This window comes from Ovis aries, chromosome 21, assembly GCF_016772045.2.
Source record: "Ovis aries strain OAR_USU_Benz2616 breed Rambouillet chromosome 21, ARS-UI_Ramb_v3.0, whole genome shotgun sequence".
NCBI classification, from domain to species: domain Eukaryota; kingdom Metazoa; phylum Chordata; class Mammalia; order Artiodactyla; family Bovidae; genus Ovis; species Ovis aries.
This window is the reverse complement of record NC_056074.1, coordinates 14,937,263-14,953,703: the sequence shown is the minus strand read 5'-3', so window position 1 is coordinate 14,953,703 and position 16,441 is coordinate 14,937,263. Positions and strand designations below refer to the sequence as shown.

The 16,441-nt window shown below is 47.4% G+C and overlaps 1 protein-coding gene across 10 annotated transcripts in view; it reads right to left on the bottom strand.

Annotated features, from left to right (window-relative positions):
• Positions 1–16,441, bottom strand: part of TENM4 (teneurin transmembrane protein 4) — an 849,352-nt gene that overhangs the window by 80,505 nt on the left and 752,406 nt on the right. The gene's annotated exons all lie outside the window — the stretch shown is intronic.

Genomic DNA, 16,441 nt, shown 5'->3' with positions numbered 1-16,441 from the left:
CCCAGGGACAGAACCTGGGTCTCCCGCACTGCAGGCAGGTTCGGTACTGTCTGAGCCACCAGGGAAGCCCCAGTATAGTTATGCAAACGAATGTGGAGTCATGTGACTTGGGTTCAGATCCTGGCTTGGTCACAGCTCTTTGATTCTCTGTTCTCCATCACGTTCAGAGTAACTACATACTGGCCCAGCAGTCTCACTAGAAGCAGACACTGAAGAAAGTGGCCAGGATGGAGGGCACTTCCTCTGATCTGGCACAGGAGAAAGGAGAAGGGCAAAAGCTGAGGTCCCTTTGGAGCGGGTTCTGGAACGTGGCACCTCTCCCAACACCACCTCCCTGCTCTCCTATACTCCAGGCAACAAGCCATCTGCTTTCCCCCAACTTCTCAGGCAAACGTTTAAAGCCTCTGTGTCTGTGCGATGCTCCTCCATCTTCCTCAGATGTCATCATCCTGCAACCCTCTCCCCACATTCTCATCATTAAAGACCCAGCTTCAAACAACACCTCTTCCCTGAAGCCTTTCTTGATGCCCCTAATTAGAACTAATCACAGTCTCTTCTGAAACCCGGCACAAACCCCTCGATGGCCTGCCACACAGCACACGCTTCTCCTCTCCACTGGATCACCAACTCTTTTAAGGCCACGGTCAAGGTCTACTGTTCTTTTTTTTTTTTTCTCTCTCTCTTGAGAACCTGGAAATGCCTACTAGCACTGGGTGACTGTTTGCATGTGAGCTAAGTCGCTTCAGTCATGTCTGACTCTTTGAGACCCATGGACTGTAGCCCACCAGGCTCGGGATTCTCCAGGCCAGAACGCTGGAGTGGGTTGCCATGTCCCTCTTCAGGGAGGTGATTGTTTAAACAAACATAAACAGTGAACTGAGTAAATAAGAGGAACAATCATAGATCATCTAAAATGATGTTTTTCAAATATTTCAGGAACAGTATCTTCTTAGCAGATGATATTTTATAAGGTTCCCCAAGTGGAAAACCATTAGAAACAAGATCTCCGGATGAAGTAGGGGTGGGGCCCCCTTTTCTGCTTGGGATGGTCCTGAGGGCAACTCTGTGGAGTCTTACTGTTTGGAGAAGCCAGAGGAAGGCTAGTTTGAAAATCACTGAGTTAGCGGAAGAGGAGGAACTCGGTCCACAGACATCATGGTGTTTGCTCCAAGCCACACAGGGAGGTAAGGGGCATAGCCAGCCCTGAAGTCCAGGCCTCAGCTCTGGGTCCAACTCTAGACCGGTCTGCACATCACTGCCAACGGGTGGACGTGGAGATGCTCACTGGTGTCAAGGTCCTAAGGGATCAGGGCACTGGGGAGACAGCCCTAGCGGACAAGACAAATCTTAGGCAAAGATGCAGGCGCTGATGTCCAGACCACCTTCTCCATTCACCTCAGTTCAGAAAGCTTTTTTTCTGACCTGGGGAAGAGCTAGTGATGAGGTCTGTGGGTGTTCATAAAAAAACAACAAAAAAAAAGATCTTAAACTCTGCCTCTGCTTTATTAGGTACCTACATCTCTAGCTTCCTAGAGTGATAAACTTTTCTCTGTTTGATGAGAAAAGCAATTAACACCAGGCTTGTAAGCAGCTGGGCTCGCCGGTGTGAGCTTGTCCTTTCTGAAGGCAGGGATGACTACCCACAATGCACTGAGCGCCCCAGCCCCACCCGGCCCACTCCTCTCCCCCCCCACCACACACAATCTGGTTAATGTTAATTCAGTCAGTGGTTTCCTTCCGAGGCCCTTGGTCTAAATGCAATTACATGGCAAGCAAGTTAAGCAGGTGAAGCTCAGCAAAGACTCTCCGTTCCTGTTCTGAAGGTCTCCCAATATATTTAGGTAAAATTATCTCTCCGCTAATGGGAAAGATTTATTCCATCAATTGTATTCAGCCAGGACTAAGAGATGCTTTCTCTAATGGAGGAAAATTGGATTTCTTATTTGCTGGAACTCTGTCCTTCTAGAGAATTACTAACAGATCGCATCTCCTAGTGCTGGCTCCTCTCCAACCTCCCCCTGACATGTGTGACTTCTGAGTCTGTCTGGACGATAACCAGCCCTCTGGGGATGGTTTCCTTTGGGGGGCTGCCCTGGCTGCTGCCCTTCATCCACGGGCAGGCCGGCCGCCTCTGATTTATCTCCCTTCAGGGATTTCCTGATAACTGGGCAACATTAAATCAGCACCATTTGGCCATCACGTCACCTCCACCTCGGCAAGCCCGAGCAGATGTAATTTTAGCCTGGGCTCCTGTGGATTGCCTTGGATTCTGGAGAAGATTAAGTTGACTCCCTATACCCCAGTGGGCCACTGAGGCCTCCTGCCAAAACAGGCATTTGGCTCAGAAATTGAGTCCTGGAGAAAAGCACTTCCATCCTCCTTCTATCTGACCATGACTTTCAGTTGTCAAGAAAAACCCAGTTCAACATAAAGTCTTCCATGGAAAAACAGAGGTTGGGGGAGTCTGCTCCATGGATGGTTCTCGGAAATGTGTCTCCTGCCGCGCGTTTTCATCTAGGCAGGTCTGAAGAGATGTGGGTGTTGGGCTCCCAAACGCTTTCTTTCTTCATCAAGGTATTTACTGGATGCCACCAGTGGGGCAGTGGCGAATGTTTAACAACTGGCTTTCCAAAGAACAGTGACTTTAACTTGCGGCATTTGCCTATTTCTGTGGTGTAAAGACTTCCACCATAGCCGATTCCATACTACCGATAAGATGTCACCACAACCAGAGTTGGGAAGAGATGGCCAGATACCATGAGATAGCAGTATTTCCATCAGAGAGACTCAAGAGACCTAAATAAACTCCTGAACAAAGATGATGAGAAAACAGTGGAATAACTAGGAAGTGCTAAGTTTTGATTATTACCTTTGCTTTTAATATAATTTGTGATGTTATATAGTTTTTAAATAATTATTGTGCTTAAGGACTAGCCTGCAGAATTCCTGAACACTTAATAAACAGTCCCTGTGAACTGGTATGAGCCAGCTTCATCCACCACTGGAACACTGACCCTCATACTAAGGATCAGTGCATCTCAGAAATAGGTGCTGCTTTGACTGTGAAATTCCGTAATGGAAGATGGACTTGGTGAGAAATCACTAATGCAAGGTGCAAATCACTGCCACCAACTTGGCGTCTTGGCTGGCTTATCTGATCCTCTTACCATCAGTCCTAGAGCGTGTTTTGCTTTTCTGTGGTCACTGTCTTGGCATAACGAGGTTATTTTCTACTCATTCTTGGGGTCCCATCTAAGCTGTCATCACTTCAGTAAGGCTGTTGCCAACTCTTCCTGGCACAATTAATCACCCCTCTGCTAGGCTGCTCTAAACCTTCCAAGTATGTCTCCACGGTGTGGCTGTCATCCAGTGATACTATTCACATTTGCACAGCCATCCCACATGCTTCCATCTCCGAGGGCTGGGTAAGCATGCAATATTCTGCCTGAGTGCTTATTAGGTGAGAAATGATCAAGTACCTGAAATTCAGAGAGAGCAGACTTGCTCAAGGTCATACAACCGAGAACTCAGTGGGCTCAAAGCTAGGTCTCCTAATGCTTCCAGGTCCTTCTTCTTACTACAGTGTTATTCACCTGCACTCACTGAAATTCACATAATGTAGAACACGAGGCATCTACTCAAAGTTAGGCACTGTGTTAGGTGCTGGGCTTATAGAAATACATGAATTCTAGTCCCCAGTTGCTGGCTGGAGCTCAGCAAGGCCAATTTGAAACGTCTGAGTATAGTTGTCTGACACCAGTGAGTCAACACATGGGTTTGGCATATGTCAGGCAGCTGGGATACAAAACAAGCAATTAGGCTGGGTGAACTCTGCCAGGAAGGAGCGCTCGTGCCAGGCCAAGGGTGGGGGGGGGAGGTGTCAAACACTCTGGCATTTGCCCAACCATACACTCTGGGCCTGATTGAGGTGCCCTGGCTGACGCCAGCAATGGGGAAGATCTGCCTGACTGCTTCCCGGGGACAGTGGCCAGGCTTGGATCATGAGAGGAAAGTGTTGGAGAGACACCACCACTGTGAAATAGAACCAAGCAAATACAAAACTCATCCGAGCTGCCCATCAGGGAGAAGTGGAGGGCTGTAGTGAAAGAGCCCTGGGCAGGGGGTCGGATCTCAGCTCTGACTCTGGCACGACCCTGGAGTGCACCTGGTCTCTCTGGACCTCCATTCTCTCATCTGCTCATGCAGGCTGAAGTTTTTCCCAGGTGGATGTAAAGTGGGATGTATGATGGCTTTAATCTGGTGCTACTCAATCCAGCTCAAGCAGCCCTACTACACATGGCTTCAGAATCTTAATGGAGCTCATACAATGCTTTCACTTATTTCTAAATTTTTCCCCCTACAAGGACTCTTCCACCCATTCTCTTCACCTGAAAACCACCTGCTCATCCTCAGACCCCACCTGGCGTGGTACCCCAGCACTTGCACGCCCGGGCTGTCTCTGCAAAGACTCTGAGTGTTGTTAGGCTATCGGGCAAACTTGTGATCTCCCAGCAGATTACGAGCTCCTTGAAGACAGGGACCACAGCCCCCTCACTGTTGGATTGCCAACACCAAGCATGGGTGATGCTCATTTCTGAGTGGGCAAAACAAAGCCTCTGCCGACACAGGGGTTCGCCCTGGAATTTGAATGCATGGAGCGGAGTAAGCTCTTGATAAATTATTTACTGAATGAATAAAGAACGGATGCATTTCTGTAACTGAAGGTGAGGGAGATACCAAAGAACTCAAAGCTACGTGACCTTGACAGCGATATGGCTAGGGCACGGAGGGCTGCCGAAGCTGGGCCTCCAAGGTGGTCACAAGCTAGCTGCATCCCAAGGCTTGGTTCCCTCCCTGAGAGGATCTGCCCACCTCTGCCTGCAGCCCTACTCCTCTTCTGTACACTTAAAATTTTGCAAAATTTAAAAAAAAAAAAGACTGCTGGAAGTTCAGTTAGAATTCTTATTCACTGTGTATTATACAAGCAGACAGACAAAAGCAAAGGAAGAAAAACTGCAGCTTGACTTGTTGTTGTTGCCGTTATTAAATGGAAACAGCTAATGAAGTTGGTATTCAGCAAAGCGGAATCATCATTTGGGATCTATCAAGGTGCAAAGACAACTCTGGCCTTTTCTCTGCTGTGGAGCGTTTGCTACTGTCTGCCACTGTCGGTTATGCAAATCACTCCTCTGCATTACCTACTTTAAACAGGTTTATATGCTTCACTTGTACCAACCCTTTAAACTGTTTTCTCCTAATTCATGCTGACTGACGGGGGATCTTTCCAGCACCCACTACACTTCATCTACCCTCTTGTAAGAACCTTGAAAAAGAAAAGTGTGTTAGTTGCTCAGTCATGTCTGACTCGTTTGTGACCCCATGGACTGTAGGCTCAACTGTCCGTGGGGATTCTCCAGGCAAGAATACTCGACTGGGTTGTCATGCCCTCCCCTCCAGGAGATCTTCCCAACCCGAGAATTGAACCTGGCTCTCCTGCATTGCAGGTGGATTCTTTACTGTCTGAGCCACCAGGGAAGTCCTATAAGAAACTTATGTGGGCCCAGATGAGAAGCCCCACCTCACAGCCTGTCATATGACCTCCATCAAGGGGGTTCCCAGTCAAAGTCTGACCCTGTCCACCTGGCAGCCTCTGAGACTTCTTTCCAGCCTGGCCACATGGGCCGCTTTGCAGTTTTCTCTTCTGATCTTTCCATCTTGGGGCTCTGCCTCTGTTTCTTCAACCAGCTTTTCTAGCCTGGTATCTTCCACCTTGTCATGTGAGACGAAACCATCCTGATCATCTCCTTCGCACTTCTTATTGAAGAAGTAAGGAAATAAAGTCTAGGCAGGGGATGGACTTGCCCATTTTCACAAGAGTGGCTGAAGAGCCAGGATTCAAATTCAAGACTTCATTTATGGGATTTCTCTGGTGGTCCAGGACTCTGTGCTTCCAATGCAGGGTGTGTGGGTTCAATCCCTGGTTGGGGAACTAAGATTCCACGTGTCATGTGGTATGGCCAAAAAATAAAATGTACATTAAAGAAAATATTTCATTTACTATCCATGAGGACTCAGGAAAGTTACTTCACCTCTTAGGCTACTTACCATCTGACACAGATACACAACTAAAAACTGAGAATCTCAATTTGTTTTAGCTGCCTAAAAGATCAGAGTTAACACCAGCAGGGCTCTGAAAGCCCTTTTTGATCACAACCTTTTCTGTAAACATTTTGCGCAGGCTCCATGGATGCATTTATATTTATTAGTAAGTTGTACACATGTACTACCATCATTAGCTAATACTGAAAAACATAATGTATGCTTGGTACAAGGTTTAATGCACAAAAATGAATATTTCAACTAGTCTTGACAGTTTTGAATCTTCTGCTTCCCTTTTTGTTGGGTCTAATGAGAATGATCATTTCTGTTTTTAACAATCCTTCATAGTGGAGTTGAGGCAGATTTGTACCAGGAGTAGCAATATCAGCTCTGCCATCTGACTGTCAGCTGGTATTAGGTTGGTGCAAGAGTAATAGCGGTTTTGGACTGTGAATTTTCAACCATTATAACTAGGTTCAAAAGTGAAAGTGAAAGTGAAGTCGCTCAGTTGTGTCCAACTCTTTGCAAACCCATGAACTGTATTCCACCAGGCTCCTCTGTCCACGGGGATTCTCCAGGCAAGAATACTGGAGTGGGTTGCCATCTCCTTCTTTAGGGGATCTTCCCGACCCAGGGATTGAAGCTGGGTCTCCCACATTGCAGGCAGATTCTTTGCCTGGGAAGCCGAAGCACAAGGCTCAAACACATCTTTATTAATCAAAATAGGAACCATTACAATCAATATATTTTTGCCAATGAGAAATAAGTTTGCTTATTTCTGTAGCATAAACATCTGTGCTTCCGGATTCGATGAACTCTTGGAAAGGATTTTCTACGTCCTGCTGGTTATGGAAGCATTTTCCCTGCAAAAAGTTGTCGAGATGCTTGAATAAGTGGTAGTCAGTTGGTGAGAGGTGACCTGAATATGGGATATGAGGCAAAACTTTGTAGCCCAATTCATACAACATTTGAAGCACTGGTTGTGTGACATGCAGCTGGGCATTGTTGTGGAGAAGAATTTGGCCCATTCTTTTGACCAATACTGGCTGCAAGAATTGCAGTTTTTGCTGTATCTCATCAATTTGCTGAGCATACTTCTCGGATGTAATGGTTTCACCAGGGCCCACAAAGCTGTAGTATTTCAAACTGACAGCAGATCACCAAATAGTGACTATGACCCATGTTCTGGCACAACTTTGGCTTTGGCAAGTGCTTTGGAGCTTCTTCTTGGTCCAATCACTATGATGAACCACTGATCATCACTGGTTACCATATAAAATCTACTTTTCATTGCATGTCACAATCCAATCAAGAAATGGTCTGCTGTTGAATAGAAAAAGAGGACACTTCAAAACAATTGTTTTGATTTGTGGTCAGCTCATGAGGTACTCACTCACTGAGCTTTTTCACCTTTCCAATTTGCTTCAAATGCTACATGACTATAGAATGGTTGATGCTGAGATCCTGGACAACTTCTCACGTAGGTGTAAGAGGATCGGCCTTGATCATTGCTCTCAGTTGGTCACAGTCAGCTTCCGATGGCTGGCTACTATGCTCCTCATCTTCAAGGATCTCATCTCCTTTGTAAAACTTCTCGAACCACCACTGCCCTGTAAGTTCATTAGCAGTTCCTGGGCCAAATGTGTTGCTGATGTTGGGGGTTGTTTCTGCTGCCTGATGACCCATTTTGAACTCAAATAAGAAAACTGCTTGAATTTGCCTTTTGTCTAACATCATTTCTATAGTCTAAAATACATATAGAGTAAACAGCAAGTAATAATTCACTAGCAAAAAACATAAAGCTAAGAAATGTACATTAAAATGATGTACAACATAACCACAGTTAAGAATGTATTCTAATAGCAAATGGCCAAGTTCAACAATGCAAAACCAGCAATTACTTCTGCACCAACCTAATATTTGCACTTAGCATCTTACTTTGCAAAATTCTTTTATGTCACTGGACCCCATTTTTTATGTAAATTTGGTTTTACAGACACACACACACACACACACACAACACAATCATTGTATAATTTTGTTGTTGTTGGTTGCTCAGTCATGTCCAAATTTTTGTGACCCCATGGACTGCAGCACGCCAGGCTTCCCTGTCCATCACCATCTCTCAGAGCTTGCTCAAACTCACGTCCAATGAGTCAGTGATGGCATCCAACCATCTCATCCTCTGTTGACCCCTTCTCCTCCTGCCCTCAATCTTTCCCAGTATCACAGTCTTTTCAAATGAGTCAGCTCTTCACATCAGGTGGCCAAAGTATTGGAGTTTCATCTTCAGCATCAGTCCTTCCAATGAATATTCAGGGTTGATTTCCTTTAGAATCCACTGGTTTGATCTCTTTGCAGTCCAAGGGACTCTCAACAGTGTTCTCTTGAAGACAGTTCAAAAGCATCAGTTCTTCGGTGCTCAGCCTTCTTTACGGTCCAACTCTCATATCCATACACGACAACTGGCATAACCATAGCTTTGACTATATGGTAAAGCTTTATTGTTTGTAAGAATAAACCAGTAAAGCTCTGTGAAGAGTAGATCCTCACCTGCCTCAGAAAACCTTGTGTGCTGGTTCAGACATAACCAACTAACACTGGGACCAAGCAACTCAGAGAAAGCCGAGTGTTCCATCTGAGGAAACATTTATTCTTACTTTTAAAGGTAAGTAAATGTGGACAGATGTTGTTCTAATATTTCCTTCTGTACTTCATGGGCCACGTTGGGTAGCCACCCTGGGACCACTGTACAGCACTTGAGTTACAATGGCCTAAGTCTTTGCTTTCTTTGTATGAAATAAACTCTAATATACTGTATATTACTGTATGCAATAACTGTGGGTCCTTCCTGGTGGTCCAGTGGTTAAGAGCCTGCCTGCCAATGCAGTGGACATGGGTTCAATCCTTGGTCTGGCAAGAGCCCACTTGCTGCTGGGCCGCTAAGCCCATGCAACGCAACTACTCAAGCCCATGTGCCTAGATCCTGTACTCCTCAACAAGAAGCTACTGTGATGAGAAGCCCTCACTCTGCAACAAAGAGCAGCCCCCACTCGCTGCAACTAGAGAAAGCCTGTGCGTAGCAACGAAGACCCAGTGCAGCTAAAAATAAACAGACTTTTAAAAACAGCTGACTTCGAGCTGTGTTTCATTCTTTAATACTTATTTCAATGCTCTTCCTAGGTTTGCTACGTATGCCTTTCAATTAACTTGGTAGGCCCAAGCCAACCGAACTTGATTTGATAAAATCCACACTCTTATAGCACATCCAACGCTGCTGCCACGTTAAATTACTTCTCATACCCTTGTCTGGGCAAGCACTTCCCTGCCTCCCTGACTTTGTCTACGTTTTGGTTCCTTTGCCTCAAATGACTTCTCCACTTCCCTGCTAATCAGTCCTTTAAGGCCTGCCTCTCAATAAAGCTCTTCTTGACTTTCCAGGACAAAGAACCCACTACCTCCTTTTGTGAGGAAAGCACAATGTACTTATCCCACTGAATTGTATTCATCTGTTCAAATACCTTATCTTCTCTAGATTGTGAGTTCTTTGTGGGGAATAACTATGTCCCTTTCATCTCTATAACTCTGTGCTTAGTGCAGAAGTAGGTTTATTAGTGTGCATTCATTAAATGTTAAGTAAAAAGATAAATGGAGATCATATTAATGAATGAAAAAAATGGAAATGAAATATGAATAATATTAAAATATGAGAAATACGAATATAACTATTCCACATAGCTCAAAGTGAAAAATATATATGTGGGTTGTTTTTCTTGTTGTTTAGTTGCCAAGTCATGTTTGACTCTTTTGTGACCCCATGGACTGGAGCTCTCCAGGCTCCTCTGTCCATGGGATTTCCCAGGCAAGAATTCTGGAGTAGGCTGCCATTTCCTTCCCCATTGGGTGGGTTGGGGGAAGAGAATCATAGACAAAAGGCCAGGTAAATGAGAATAGGGTTCAGTTGCTGGAAATTTAATTGAGCAGCTACTTTGTGCTGTACGTGGTTCTGGGTGATAGGGAAGATGCTTACGCATCCATTTCCTCTCCTGTGAACACTAGAGCAGAGCAGTGCCAGTGGTTTCTGGTTCATTTCCCACTGCATTCTAAACAGTTAAGTTACTAACAGCAAATGAGACAAAATCCCTTTGCATGAGGAACTCACCTTCTGGAATGAATACAATTTGACTTTATGAACAATCCTTGTATCTAGAAGTAAAGCTAGCAAGGGGTAAAAAAAGAAGGGAGCTGCCCACCAGGTCATTCTAGTATGACAGACAAACACATCACAGCTAGCATCGGCGCCAGGCCCTGCCCAAGTACCCTGACTCTGTTTTTTCACTTGGACTTGGGCTCAGTTCAGACTCCACCAGAGGCTCCCAGATCACTTGCTGGGTATGTGGGTTGAATGTTATAGGGACGTACTCCAGTTCATGACAGAACACGTTTTTCCTCTTGGACTTTGAGTATGTCTGGGGAGAGGAAAGAAGAAATCCATAGACTTCTTCAGATGAGTCGGAACTTAACTCTGAATGAGAAGAGTCATTTGGGTGAAAGGGTCCAAGCCCCTCACTTACAGGTGAGGGACACGATCCCTAGAGATGGGTGAAGCTCCCCCTTCATCATGCACTGAGGCTGGGGCATGGACAGGTCTGCTGTGATGTTCTGAGCCCACCTGAGGGCATCCAATGACAAGATGGCCCTGCAACCACATGTGTCTTCTGGGCCTTTAGACTTGCCTCCTGCAGAGCCCAGAAGACAGTGGTCCTGTAATCTCCTAACTTTCTGTGGCTGATGAGCTACTTCAGACACTCAGGGAGCATGCGCTCCCAGGCCACAGATCTGATCATTCAAGCCTGGGGGCAACCTGGCTGTTGAAAGCTGACACTTGATTCTACCACAGGAATTCTCTGGAACAGTTTCTGCTGGTCCACAAAGGTGCACACAAGAACAGAGCCCTTGACTGTTTGTGACACTGTACTTCCAGAGAAGTGAGTCCTGGCTGTGGCAGAGGATGGGCGGGATGGAGAGACACTGGCCAGTGGAGATCACTTTGGAGGAGCAAGGCTCCTGATGCTGGGTGACAGGGCTGGTCGGGCAAGGGGACACAATTCAGAGACACCAGCCATGTGCCCCTGGGGTCAGGGAAGGTTAGAGCGTATCCAGACAGCCTGTTCTCTGGGCCATGCAGCCGGGAGCCTGCCTCTAAGAGGATTCCTCAGGGGATGGCTTGTGTTGCTAGAAAAGCTTGAGGCAGCTCTGCCTTGAGTCTCAGTGGACAAGGTTGTTTCATGACTGTGTGTCCTGTCTTCCTGTCTTCCAGGACAGGCCTTGCTTCCCTCACAAAAGGGAGGCTTTGCTACTTTACCCCAAAAGGAGAAACTACGATGGAGTGGACATTAGATCCACTTTCTGGGGTAGGATGGGGGCTGGGCAGAGACACGGGAAGGGGCTGCAGAAATCAGCTCAGCCGGACCTGAGGTGCAGAACCACACACAGGCGGCATTCCAGGGAAACGGTCCTTCCAGGGGCAGGGTGGAAGACCAATAGGGCACAGGCCGTGGTGACGGGCTCCCAGGGCCAGCTGGATGTGAATGCCCCGTGCACCAGGGAACAAGGCCCAGGTTCCGACACAGAGCAAGGGAGGAGCTCCAGACCCGGATGCAGCAGGGGCTGGAGCCAGCCCAGGGGAAGCAAGACTCGAGGAGTTAGGGGTGGGAGGGTTGGGGGCTGAGCAGGACTGCCAGGGTGCTTACGTCAGAAACTTAGGGGTAGGAAATGAGGTTGGGATTCCGGGACAAGACAGAAACCCCTTGGGCAGAGCTGGCACATAAAGGGTCAGGCAGAGGAACAGTAGGAGGACTTGAGGCTGGGTACCTAGCCTTGCTCCAAGTCAGTCACCTCAGCTTGGGGTTGGCCTAGACGCTGCAGGGTAGACCTGCAGGGGGGAGTCACAGGACCCCGCAGGGGTGGGGGGAGGAGGAGGTGGGGGAGGTGGGCAGGCAGAGCTCCTTCCTCTGTGAGAACACGGCCCACAGGTTTTGGGTTGGCCAGAATGTTCATTCAGGCTTTTCCTAGAATCTCACAGAACCAACCCTGTAGCATCTCCTCATTGCAGCCCCACACTGTGGCGCTCAATAAGAGCCAGCTCTCCATGGCCCCAGGACTGCACTGGAGAGCTAACCAGATTCACTGCAGAGACATCTGTTAAGTCCTGACCCTGTATTCTCCAGGGAGGACAATATCAGTACATGCCCTGCCAATATTTTAACTTCTCTGTGCTTGGAGCTTATAGTCTTGGATGGAAATGCAGACAGTTCCTGGTAAAGAACCTGCCTGTCAATGTAGGAAACGTGAAGAGATGTGGGTTCAATCCCTGGGTTGGGAAGATCCCCTGGAGGAGGGTATGGCAACCCACTCCAGTATTCTTGCCTGGAGAATCCCATGGACAGAGGAGCCTGGCGGACTACAGTCCATGGGGCTGCAAAGAGTTGGACGTGACTGAGCAACTTAGCATGCACACACGCCCTGACTTAACAGACACAGGAATTATCGCCTGAGAAACTCACTGAGGACTTAGGCCCTGCTACTGCCTTGCTGAGCCAAGAGTTTCCTCCGGCCTCAAAGGCTCCTTTTCTACCACAAAGAGCTGCTGGTCTCAAGGTCCCTTCACCTCTGCCTGCTGCAATGCTCAGACCCATGCATCAGTTATACAACCACATCAGCGTTTCAGGCTAAGATTCTCATTTCCCTCCCAGTTCTCACAGTGACACTGAAACCTATACGAATACAAAAGTCCTTGCCAGTGTTCACATCGGCTGTATCTATGCGAACGTTTGCTCTAAGTGATAATGGCAATGAGCACTCATCCAATGCCTACTTGCTCTGACACATAAGTGTTTCATATCTCCTTTAATCCTCAGACATCCCCACAAGGTACCAATCATTGTCCTCATGTGACAGATGAGGAAAGTGAGGTCATGCAGCTGGCAAGGGGTGGGGCTCACAATCAAGCCCCGCCGCCTGCCTCTGAGGCCACACTCGGGAGCACTGGGAGCCGCTGCATGGTAGCCTCTGGCTGTGCTGCATGGGAGCAGAGAGAAAGGGCCAGCTCGGGCTGCAGAGTTGCAGCGGCCCCACCTCATATACACTTCCTGCCTGAAGATGTGGAGGTGGGAATATGCAAGACCTAGCAGAGGAGAACAAAGGCTCGGTATGTGGGCTCCAGAGCCACCTGCCTTGGCTTCAAAGGCTGGCTCGGCCACTTACAAGCTGTCTGTCCTGAGCCAGGTTACTCACCTTCTCTGTGCCTCAGTTTCCTATCTGGAAAAGATGAATTCCCTAAGTCACATGGTTTCAGGGGAGATGTAAAGATGTTTCCACTCACAAACCTCACCAAGCCTTTCAAACAATGCCTCACACATAGAACATCCTCGGTAAATATTCGGTACTATGACTGAATGTGTGCTGTGCGCCAGCTTCCTGGGAATTTTCTCCAATTTACTCTTCCGCACAACCTGCAGGGTGAGAATGAGTAACCCCACATTCCAGATGAGGATGCTGAGCCTCGCTCGCCCGCGGTGGCTTGCTCTCACTTGCCCAAGGACCGGAACGTACGGCCTCTCCCTCTAAACCCCGCGTGGCTCCTGCTTTGGCGCAGCATCATCGGCCAAAGCTTCCTGTGACGGACAGCTAGGAAAACGCTCAGGCTACAAAGCAAACAGATCGTAATTCGGTTTTGGAATCAATAAAGGGATGATCAAGTGGCAGAGGAAGAGTTGTTAGCTGCTTATCAGGATGATGTGAGAAGTTGCTGCCTGCATCCTGAATTAAATTCATCTAGTTGCTTTATCATCATAAACACTCATTTCAATGTGGGGAGGGATTTTTTTTCAAACCCAACATGAATAATATATAATGGCTGACATTTTGGAGGAAGCAGGATCTTTACCTTCTTCTATCTGCCATCAGGGTAATTTATCATTGTCTTTCTCCCTGCCCCCCACCCCTTCACCACCCCCCACCTTTTAAACTGATGGGGTAGCCTGTCAGCTCAGCTTGTTCTGAAAAGGCAGGAGTATAATTCAATAATAAATTCGCTCAGAGGCCAGCTGTCAGGAAGCTGGTTATTTGAACTCCATTAGATGATCTCTACTGCTCAGACTCTCTGCGGGCTATCTGAGGGATGTCTGAGGCCTGGGACGGGGAGGGGGAGGAGCGGCCTGCAAATGCATTTCTGGGCCAGCTCTGTCCGGACACCTGCATATGGCTTTGGATCTGCAGAGGGCTGACAAAAAATTACATTGCACGCATGATCTCTCCTTCCTTCTTTCCATCATGTTTTCCTCTTCTAACCTCTCACTTCCAAACTTTGTGGCAATTCTGTGCCTTTATAAAGGGTCTGAGAGGAATTCTGAAGGTTTTTGCAGTATCAAGGTTATTTTACTTCTGTTTGTAGCAGTTTTACCTGAGGCGAAATGCCCTGGTCTGGTTGGTGAACCCCCGAGGGGTGGATCTTTCTCAGTTCCTGCCCCAAACTACTCTTCTTGCCTCAAAATCCTGTTATTCTTTTTCCTCCATGGCCTCGAGCACAGCAGGTCATCCACCCCGGGATTTCTTAACACTCTCTTGATTTCAAACACTGAAGCATGTCTCTTGACTTTTGACTTGGAAAATACTATCACTGCAATTATGCTCCAGCCACATTAAAATTCTCTCTGTTCCCTGATTATCATGCAAAGTCATGCTGGTACCTCAGCAGAGAATGCGTTTCAAAATTTCGTTCAACAGAAACCCATAGCAAGCAAGATAGCTTATTCAAGAGTACACACGGGCACACGCACACATGCCCACGCACACACACATGCACAAAGCGTCACGAAATACATATCCTTTCAGAGTGCTCCACCGATACTTTCTACACCATTGCACCCCTTTCTATTTAAATTTACTTCTTTATTCTCTAAAAACTAGTTTTGACTGACTACATTGATTTCATGATGTGCTAATGGGCTGTTGTGACCTGAAGTGGGATAAATAACATTTCAATGGTCAACCCTCTTCACTGAATTCTTTGTCTCAGGCCACAGGCCATGTCCTGCCAGGAGTCTTCACTCGTTAGTTCGTTTGTTTGTTTGCTCATTCACTTGCAAGACCAGTCACTGCCGCCTGCTCTGAGCCAGGCCCTCTGCTGGTGCTAGAGACACAAAGGTGGGCCAGATACAGACCCTGTGCTGTGGAGTTCAGGGACCTGGATTTGCACTGGGAGGGATGCCCCTGCCTTTGAACTCTGAAAACACTCTCTGCTCTGTTCAGGCATTCAGCAGCAGCTGGTTGGCTGACTCCCTGACTCAACTACCATTCAACGTGGTTTAGTCTGTACCAACCCCTGCTGAAGCTCCCATACTTTGGCTACCTGATACGAAGAGCCAACTCATTAGAAAAGACCTGAGGCTGGGAAAGACTGAAGGCAGGAGGAGAAGGGGATGACAGAGGATGAGATGGTTGGATGGCATCACCGACTCAGTGGACATGATTTGAGCAAACTCCAGGAGACAGTGAAGGACAGGGAAGCCTGGCATGCTGCAGTCCATGGGCTCACAGAGTTGGACACGACTGAGCACCTGAACAACAACAACCCCTCTGCTAGGCACTAGAGGTTCAATGACCAGTGGGGCGTGGGACACAGTGGAAGTCCCAGTGGAATGGGGTCAGACGCATATCTTCTCACAGGCCTAGTGCAGAACAGCTGTTGATTAACAGTCAGCAAACAGAGCTTGGCAGTTCTGTCCCTCTCTGTGCCTACCCATTCTCTCCTCTCCATGGGATCTGACCCTCTCTATACAATATGATCCTCTGTTTCCTTTGGGATGAATGCTCTCACCCACCCCTACTTTCTTAAAGCTCCCGTGACTCCTGAAGTCTTTTCTCTTTGGGTTCAGTGTGTTCCGTCGGCTGACTTTCATAGAATCTGTCTTTACCCAACCACTTGCCTGATTGAGCTGATAACCTATCAGGTTTTGAGGAGCCCAAGAAGAGTTAACAGCATCACATTCTTCCTCTCACCAACCCAGGGTCCTCGAACATATTCTAAACTGCTAGTCAAGTAACTTGGCAGTGTTTCTTCCTCTTCCCATAATCCGCTAACCTGTCCAGCAGTGGCAATCCACAAGTATTTACAGAATTGCACTGTCTGCCCTGTGTCCAGCCCTTTTGATCCAGCCACTCTTTTGCAAGCTAAGAGATACAATCAAAGTTATGTCACAGAGAAATAGCTGCTTCAAGTGCTCTTGCTGCTGCTGCTGCTGCTGCTGCTGCTGCTAAGTCACTTTAGTCATGTCCAACT